This window comes from Macaca nemestrina, chromosome 10, assembly GCF_043159975.1.
Source record: "Macaca nemestrina isolate mMacNem1 chromosome 10, mMacNem.hap1, whole genome shotgun sequence".
NCBI lineage: Eukaryota > Metazoa > Chordata > Mammalia > Primates > Cercopithecidae > Macaca > Macaca nemestrina.
The window spans coordinates 83112935-83123419 of NC_092134.1; positions in this window are offsets into that span (position 1 = coordinate 83112935).

Below are 10485 nucleotides of genomic sequence, written 5' to 3' on the forward strand. Positions count from 1 at the left end.
ACTCCACACCTGCACCCTGACTGCTGAATGAGGCTCGAGGGAAACTTTCAAATTTGCTGACTCATCTTACTTTAAGTAATCATAAACTGCAAGTGGTCCCATAATTCTGCCTGGCAAATATACTATATTTTCCTAATCTACTTACTCTGACTTTCCTAAACAATTTTTTATTTTCTCCTGTCTCCTCAAATCTCAGAGACCTTTTCTTCCATCCTGATTGTTGGCTAATGACTTAGCTCCCTATTGCACTGGAAGCAATCATTACTGACTCCACACACTTCCACCATATTTCCTTAACCTGTCTGCATCTGTACCCACATATTCTTTCTCTCTTGTTACATGTGGATGAATTATCTGATTCCTATCTAATGTCAGCCCCTCCATATGTACACTAGGTCCCATCTCCTCTTTCCTAGTCAAGGACATTGCTTCAGTAATTCTCCTATCTCTCTTTTGTACCATCAGCTTTTTTCTAATATGTCTGCTTTTTTAATTGTTATTATTTTTTTGAGAAAGGGTTTCACTCTGTCGCCCAGGCTGGAGTGCAGTGGTGTGACCATGGCTCAAGGCAGCCTCCACCTCCCAGGCTTAAGTGATCCTCCCACCTCAGCCTCCCAAGTAGCTGGGACTACAGTAGTGGTGGTGCACGCCACCACACCCAGCTAATACTTTTGTGTTTTTAGTAGAGATGGGGTTTCACCATGTTGACCAGGCTGGTCTCAAACTCCTAACCTCAAGTGATCCACCCGCCTCAGCCTCCCAAAGTGCTGGGATTATAGGTGTGAGCCACCACGCCCGGCCAGTCATTTTTTTTGAAATAATTTTCAAATGGCTTCCAGAAAATCATGCTGTCCTGGTTTGTCTTCTACCTTGCTGGCCATTTCCACATCTTTTTGATGGTTCCTCCTCATCTCCTTGACCTCAAAATATTGAAGTGGACCAGAGTTTACTCCTTGGACTTCTTTTACATCCACAATCCTTTGATGGTCTCACCTAGTCTTTTTTTTTTTTTTTTTCCCCGTAGAGTCAGGGTTTTGCCATGTTGCCCAGACTGGTCTTGAACTCCTGAGCTCAGGCAATCTGCCCATCTCAGCCTCCCAAAGTGCTGGGTGTGAGTCACCACACCCAGCATCTCACCCAGTCTTATGGCTTTAAGTACCATATACATGCTGATGACGCCAAATGTATATCTCAGCTTTGACTTTGCCTCTGAGCTTTGCCCCTGAATTCTAGTCCTATATATCCAACTATCTACTTGATACCTCCACTTGGCTGAGCTCCTGATAGTCAGCACCAAGCCTATTTCTTATTCTTTGTTCCTGGTATACTTTTTGCCTTGATTTCTAGTTTGAATTTGTCTGATAGGAAATAGCTACCTGGGGCCGGGCGCGGTGGCTCAAGCCTGTAATCCCAGCACTTTGGGAGGCCGAGACGGGCGGATCACGAGGTCAGGAGATCGAGACCATCCTGGCTAACATGGTGAAACCCCGTCTCTACTAAAAAATACAAAAAACTAGCCGGGCGAGGTGGCGGGCGCCTGTAGTCCCAGCTACTTGGGAGGCTGAGGCAGGAGAATGGCGGGAACCCGGGAGGCGGAGCTTGCAGTGAGCTGAGATCCGGCCACAGCACTCCAGCCTGGGCAACAGAGCGAGACTCTGTCTCAAAAAAAAAAAAAAAAAAAAAAAGGAAATAGCTACCTGGTTTGTTCCTGGTATGTGAGTGTGTATTCATATTAGGATGAAATATCTATTTACATCTTTTTTTTTTTTTTTTTTTTGAGACGGAGTCTCGCTCTGTCACCCAGGCTGGAGTGCAGTGGCACAATCTCGGCTCACTGCAACCTCCACTTCCCAGGTTCAAGTGATTCTTCTGCCTCAGCCTCCTGAGTAGCTGTGATTACAGGCACCTGCTACCATGCCTGGCAATTTTTGTATTTTTAGTAGAGAGGGGGTTTCATCATGTTGGTCAGGCTGGTCTCGAACTCCTGACTTCGTGATCCGCCCACCTTGGCCTCCCAAAGTGCTGGGATTATTTACATCTTTTTACTTACAACTTGCCCATATACTTTCATTTCAAGGGTATCTCATAGTATAGAGATAGTGTATTGCTAGACCTCAATTTTTGAATCCAGTCTGAGATCCAACCTGAGTTTCTGCTTTCTTATTGATCAACATAATTGATTAATATTTATCGTAATTTCAGTTATATTGGGACTTATTTTTGTTATTTATAAAGATTAGTAAGATTTAAAAATCTCTAAGATTTCTTAAGAAAGAAAGATGATGGCTGGGTGCAGTGGCTCATGCCTGTAATCCCAGCACTTTGGGAGGCCAAGGCAGGAGGATCACCTGAGGTCGGGAGTTTGAGGCCAGCCTGACCAACGTGGAGAAACCCCGTCTCTACTAAAAATACAAAATTAACCGGGTGTGGTTGTGCATGCCTGTAATCCCAGCTACTCGGGAGGCTGAGGCAGCAGAATCACTTGAACCCAGGAGGCAGAGGTTGTGGTGAGCCGAGATTGCACCATTGCACTCCAGCCTGGGCAACAAGAGTGAAACTCCATCTCAAAAAAAAAAAAAAAGAAAAGAAAAAAAGGAAAAGAAGAAGAAGGAAAATAATCAAATTACGTAATGAAATTAAGAGAACTACTACAGATACAACAGAAATAGAAAACCATAGGATGGTCAATTATAGACTAATACATTTAATAATAATAAATGAATTAGATGGTTTTTGGTAAGAAGAATAAGAAGAAAAAATAAAAAATAAAAATAGATGGTTTTAGAAAATATAAAATGTCAAAATTGGGAAAATAAATTAAGTATGAACAGATAAATATCTATAAATAAATTGGTAATTAAAGACCTTATCCAAAGACAACAGCTTTAGGCATATCAGGTTTTACAGTGAGTTTTACCAAGACTTCAAAGAACAAATAATCCTTTTAACAAATAAATTGTTCTAGAAAAGAGGAAAAGCTGCTTTACTCTTTATTTCAAAATCAGATAAAGACCATATAAGAAAAGAGAATCATAAACTCAAGTTACTGGCTGGGAGCGGTGGCTCACCCCTGTTATCCCAGTACTTTGGGAGGCCCAGGCGGGTGGATCACTTGAGGCCAAAAGTTCAAGACCAGCCTGGCCAACATTGTGAAACTCCGTCTCTATGAAAAATACAAAACAAAATGAGCTGCTCAGGAGGCTGAAGCACAAAAATTGCTTGAACATGGTAGGCGGAGGTTGCAATGAGCCGAAATCACGCCACTGCACTCCAACCTGGGCGACACAGCGAGACTCTATCTAAAACAATAAATAAATAAATAAACTGAAGATACTGATGAAAATAGATTTTTTAAAAAGATGCACATAAATATCCAACTGAACTCAACACAAGGTTTTCTTCCAGGAATACAAGAATGGCTTAACATGAGAAAACTATCCAATTAACTGTATCTATGAATTAAAGGAGGAAAATCACATGATCATCCCAAGAGGTACAGAATAAAACATCTAATAAACATTTATGTTTTACAATTCTTTATAAATGGCCAACACAGTGAAATCCCATCTCTATTAAAAATACAAAAAATTAGCCAGGCATAGTGGCAGGCACCTGTAATTCTAGCTATTCGGGAGGCTGAGGCAGGAGAATCACTTGAACCTGGGAGGAGGAGGTTGCAGTGAGCCGAGATCACACAATTGCACTCCAGTCAGGGCAACAAGAGTGAAACTCCGTCTCAAAAAAAAAAAAAGAGAAAAATCTTTAGAAAAACAGAAATATTACTATATATAACACAATACCTTTATCCTGAAAATTTAACTTTGTGAAATGACACCAAAAAAACCTGAAAAAAAAAAAAAAAACAACTACAGGCCGGGCATGGTGGCTCACACCTGTAATCCCAGAACTTTGGGAGGCCGAGGCGAGTGGATCACCTGAGGTCAGGAGTTTGAGACCAGCCTGACCAATATGATGAAATCTCGTCTCTACTAAAAATACAAAAATTAGCCAGGTGTGGTGGCATGCGCCTGTAATCCCAACTACTTGGGAGGCTGAGACAGGAGAATCACTTGAACCTGGGAGGCAGAGGTTGCAGTGAGCTGAGATCGCACCATTGCACTCCAGCCTGGGCAACAGTGAAACTCCATCTCAAACACACACACACACACACACACACACACACACAAAAACTACATTCTTGGATAAGACACCTTATCTTAGTAAAGATATCGATTCTCCCCAAATTAATCTATAAATTCAAATATATTAAATATATAGAAAATGTACTTTTTTAAAAATCTTTTTTTCAGACAGACTGTCACTCTGTCACCCAGGTTGGAGTGCAGTGGTGTGATCTCGTCTCACTGCAACCTCTGCTTCCCAGGTTCAAGTGATTCTCCAGCCTTAGGCTCCTGAATAGCTGGGATTAGTGTATATTTAGTAGAGATGGGGTTTCATCATGTTGGCCAGGCCAGTCTCCAACTCCTGGCCTCAAGTGGTCAGCCCGCCTCAAACTCCCAAAGCGCTGGGGTTACAGATGTGAGCCAGAAAATGTTTTTAAATGTTAAAAATATTAGCTGGAACTTTTTCTAGCTGTGACAAACTCTTTCTAAAATGATTATGGAAAAGTAGTCAGTGAAAAGATAGTCAATTTTGAAAAAGGAGGTGGAAAGGGGGGTAAATAGGCCGGGTGTGGTGGCTCATGCATGTAATCCCAGCACTTTGGGAGGCTGAGACAGGTGGATCATGAGGTCAGGAGTTCGAGACCAGCCTGGCCAACATGGTGACTCTACTGAAAATACAAAAATTAGCCGGGCATGCTGGTGTGTGCCTGTAATCCCAGGCTACTCAGGAGGCTGAGGTTGCAGTAAACAGAGATCATGCCATTGCACTCCAGCCTGGGCAATAGAGTGAGACTCTGTCTCAAAAACAATAACAGCAACAAAAATACAGGGGGGTAATAATAACAACTATTAAGACCTAACACACTATAGAAATGTGAAAAAAACCCAGTGAGACAGACACAAGGACAAATAAACCAATGGAACAGATAGAAAGCTCTGGATAGATCCATGATACATAGAACTTCACATGAAAAAGGTGGCATCATAAAGGTGGCAAAGGCGTGTTTATGACGAAAAGTCAGATTGTTTAGAAATTATGTTTATAGACCGGGCGCAGTGGCTCATGCCTGTAATCCCAGCACTTTGGGAGGCCAAGGCAGGTGGATCACTTGAGGTCAGGAGTTCAAGACCAGCCTGGCCAACATGGTGAAACCCCATCTCCACTAAAAATACGAAAATTAGCTGGGCGTGGTGGCTCACGCCTGTAATCCCAGCTACATGAGAGGCTGAGGCTGGAGGATCCGGGAGGCGGAGGTTGCAGTGAGCCAAGATTGTGCCACTGCACTCTAGCCTGGTTGATAGAGCATGATTCTGTCACAAAAAAAAGAAAAAAAAAAAAAAAGGAAAAGAAATTATGTTGATAAAACTGGTTCATAATATGAAGAAAATTAAGTTAGAGCCTTACCTCACACTAAAGGTGAACTTCAGATGGATTAAAGATATAAAGAACACAGGCAGGCATGGTGGCTCACACCTGTAATCCCAGCAATTTGGGAGGCCGAGGCAGGCAGATCACGTGAGGTCAGGAATTGGAGACCAACCTGGCCAACATGATGAAACCCCGTCTGTACTAAAAATACAAAAAATTAGCAGTGGCAGGTGCCTGTAATCCCAGCTACTCAGGAGGCTGAGGCAGGAGAATCACTCGAACCCAGGAGGCGGAGGTTGCAGTGAGCTGACATCGTGCCATTGCACTCCAGCCTGGGCAACATGAGTGAAACTCCATCTCAAAAAAAAAAAAAAAAAGATATAAAGAAACAAGGTGGGCACAGGCGTGAGCCTATAATCCCAGCACTTTGGGAGGCTGAAGGGGGAGGATCACTTGAACCCAGGAGTTTGAGACCAGTCTGGTAAATATGGTGAGACCCTATCTCCATTAAAAAGAAAAAAATTAAATAAAAAAAACATATAAAAGAAAAAGTAAACCACAAAGCTAATGGAAGATAATGAATTCTTATCCATGGGTAAAAAAGTATAATATGTTTATGATTTAGCATGAAGAAAGGTACCAAAATACAAAATTTAAGGCTGAAAGTTAATGAATTATTTACCAGCATGGCAAATTTAAGAGGTGGGTAATACCAAATCTTAGCATGAATTTGGGAGGAGACCGACCTCTTGTGCACTGCAGAGGGAACTGTAAACTATCTTAATTGTTCTGGGAAATACTCTGGATATGCTCAGTAAAGTTAAGAGTGTGTGTGTGCGTGTGAGTGTGTGTGTGCTCTGTCACCCCAAGATCCCATCTCCTGGGTATATGTCCCAGAAAAATTGTCACGTGGCTTACCACAGTAACACATACAAGTGTTTATCCAGCTCTCCCAAGATAGCAGGGAAGTGGAAGCAACCCAGGTGTTTTGTTTGTTTGTTTGTTTGTTTGTTTTTTGAAACAGGGTCTTGCTCTGTCTCCCAGGCTAGAGTGCAGTGGCATAATTTCGGCTCACTGCAGCGTTGACCTCCTGGTGATCCTCCCACCTCAGCCTCTTGAATAGCTGGGACTACAGGCACGCACAAGCACATTCGGCTAATTTTTAAATTTTTTTGTGGAGACAGTATTTCACCATGTTGCCCAGGCTGGTCTCAAAGTCCTGGGATCAAGTGATCCACCCACCTCGGCCTCCCAAAGTGCTGGGATTACAGGTGTGAGCCACCACATCCAGCCAGCGCAAGTGTTTTAACCACAGGAATGGGTACCTAAAATAGGTGGATGTAAACTGTGAGATAAATGTAACAACTAAAAGCAACAAACTAGATGTACATATGGAGCACAGATGTAAACACAAATGCTAAATGAAAACAGGCTGGGCGCAGTGGTTCACGCCTATAATCCCGGCACTTTGGGAGGCCGCTTGAGTCCAGGAGTTCGAGACCAGCCTGGATAATGTGGCGAGATCCTGTCTTTACAAAAAATAAAAAAATAAGCTGGACATGGTGGCGCTCGCCTGAAATCCCAGCTACTCGGCAGCCTGAGGTGAAAGGATCACTTGAGCCTGGGAAGAGGGGATTGCAGTCAGCCATGATTGTACCAATGCACTCCAGCCTGGGTGACAGAGCAAAGCCCTGTCTTAAAAAAAAAAGAAGCTGCGTATGGTGGCTCATGCCTGTAATTCCAGCACTTTGGGAGGCCAAGGCGCGTGGATCACACGAGGTCAGGAGTTTGAGACCAGCCTGGCCAACATGGTGAAACCCTGTCTCTACTAAAAATACAAACATTAGCCGGGCGTGGTGGTGGGCGCCTGTAGTCCCCAGCTACTCAGGAGGCTGAGGCAGGATAATTGCTTGAACTTGGGAGGGTGAGGTTGCAGTGAGCCGAGACCGCTCCACTACACTCCAGCCTGGGTGGGAGAGAGAGACTCCATCTCAAAAAAAAAAAAAAAGGAAAAGAAAATAAAGGATATTTAAAGCACAATATTATTTATACTTATACATATTAAATAGAAAGGCCGGGTGTGGTGACTCACGCCTGTAATCCCACCACTTTGGGAAGCCGAGGCGGGCAGATCACCTGAGATCAGGAGTTCCTGGCCAGCATGACGAAAACTCATCTCTACTAAAAACACAAAATTAGCCGGGCATGGTGGGCATGCCTATAATCCCAGCTACTTGGGAGGCTGAGGCAGGAGAATGACTTGAATTTGGGAGGGGGAGGTGGCAGTGAGCTGAGATTGCGCCACTGCACTCCAGCCTGGGCAACAGAGTGAGACGACTCAGTTTAAAAAAAAAAAAAAAAAAGAAATATACCTTCTAGGTTCCGGTGACTCTTCCCAATCTCCTCCTAAAAACTATACAGAGCAAAAAGGACAGCAAATAAAATCCCTACAGCAAATATCGAATACAGAAAAAAAAAAGAAAAAAACCAAACTACAATCCCCAATATACATACAAGTTGAAAAAAATACCCTGGAAACCAGCCTGAATCCCCACAAGTGTGTAGACATCACTGGAGCTGCTTGAAAGAGCAGGGAATATGGAGGGTCTTAAACATTAATGGAACCTGATAACATCAACAAGTTTCACTCCCAGAAAAAAGTGCCCAACCCTTAGTGGGAACAGCCGAGAACTGGTCTGAAACCTGGCATATCAGCACTGGCAACAGGAGTCATAAGGCTTGGAGAATTCATACGAACAACAGTGGCAGTCTTGCGAAAGTGTGTCGTTGGGGATAAAGAGGCACTTTGGAAAATAAAATAAATGTTCCTGCTAATAAGTATCCCACTGAAAAAAACACTAGGAAAATCAGAGGAAGTTGGGCTACAAGAAAGGCATACTATGACAACAGGAGAGGGAGCTCTTGAGTTAAAAAAAAAAAAAAAAAAAAAAAAAAACAACCAACCAGGAAATACCCTCAAAACACATTCTCTTCAAAAGATCCATCTGTTAAAAGCTGTTCCAGGCCAGGTGCGGTAGCTCAAGCCTGTAATCCCAGCACTTTGGGAGGCAGAGGCTGGGAGGATCACCTGAGGATGGGAGTTCGAAACCAGCCTGACCAACATGGAGAAAACCCATCTCTACTAAAAATACAAAATTAGCTGGGTGTGATGGCACATGCCTGTAATCCCAGCTACTCTGGAGGCTGAGGCAGGAGAATCCCTTGAACCCGGGAGGCGGAGGTTGCAGTGAGTCAAGATCACGCCATTGCACTCCAGCCTGGGCAACAAGAGTGAAACTCTGTCTCAAAAAAAAAAAAAAGAAAAAAGCTGGTCCAGAAAAATCCAACATATTCAAATATGAGACCGGGCATTGTGGCATACACCTGTAATCCTAGCACTTTGGGAGGCCCAGGCAGGAGGATCACTTTGGGATGCCCAGGTGGGAGGATCACTTGAGGCCAGGAGTTTCAGACCAGCCTGGCCAACATGGTGAAACTTTGTCTCCACTAAAAATACAAAATTAGCCAAGAGGGGTGGTGGTGGGTGCCTGTAATCCCAGCTACTTGGGAGGCTGAGGCAGGAGAATCGCCTGAACCCAAGAGATGGAGGTTGCAGTAAGCCAAGATCGCCACCACTGCACTCCAGCCTGGGCGACAGAACAAGACTGTCTCACAAATAAATAAATAATAAATAAACTCAAACATTAATAATAATCACAACCAAAATTCAGTATCCTGGCCGGGTGTGGTGGCTCATGCCTCTAATCCCAGCGCTTTGGGAGGCCGAGGCCAGTGGATCACCTGAGGTCAGGAGTTCAAGACCAGCCTGGCTAACATGTTGAAACTCCATCTCTACAAAAAAATACAAAGAAATCATCCTGGTGTGGCAGTGCACACCTGTAATCCCAGCTACTCAGGAGGCTGAGGCAGGAGAATCTCTTGAACCTGGGAGGCGGAGGTTGCAGTGAGCCGAGACTGTGCCACTGCACTCCAGCCTGAGTGACAGAGCAAGACTCTGTCTCAAAAAAACAAACAAGCAAGACAAACAAACAAAAAAATTCAGTATCCATACAAAGTTACTATAAGAACAAAACCCCACAGAAACAAGAATCACAAGTTATGACAGATGAAACTATACCATAAAAAAATACTATCCCAAAGCAGAATCCAAAACTAAACTACAGGATACATAAGTGTAGTGGATGCTATGGTATGTTCCTTAAATACCCACTTCAGGACTGGAGCACTCATACTTCAAGTTGCTGGTAATGGTGGCTAAATCCTTGTCTGTGACTCCAAGAGAATCCCTTCACCCAAGGCAACACCGTCTCACGAAGATCCACCTGCATGTAGTGACAGGTCCATGCCAAGATATAGAAGCCCTTGCCTCAGGGTGAGACAACTCTGAAGGGCAATTCTGACTTGAAAGCTCCCCATGGATTGGCTGAGACCTTTGTTGCAACTGCGTCATGGTCAGTAGTGTGCTGGAACTGGCTCCTACTGGCCTGTGAGAGCCAATTGTTACAGTTTTAGGAATTTTGCAAGCAGGTTGTTAAACACAGCCACTATTAAAACTTCAATTACATATATTTAAAACTAAATAATATTAAAAACCAAGGTAATAAACACTCAATATGCATTACCTTCTGATTATTTTACTACATGTACTATTATCTATTCTTTAGAGATTATCTATAATATATCTGAATGGGTGCTACTATGCATTTTAATTTTATTTATTTATTTATTTATTCTTGCTTCGTTGCCCAGGATGGAGTGCAGTGGCACAATCATGGCTCACTGCAATCCCCTCCGCCCAGGCTCAAGCGATCCTCCCACCTCAGGCTCCCGAGTAGCTGGGACTACAGGCAGGCACTACCATACCCAGCTAATTATTTTATTTTATTTTTAAAATTTTATTTATTTATTTTTTGAGATGGAGTTCTCACTCTGATGCCCAGGCTGGAGTGCAGTGGCGCAATCTAGGCTCAC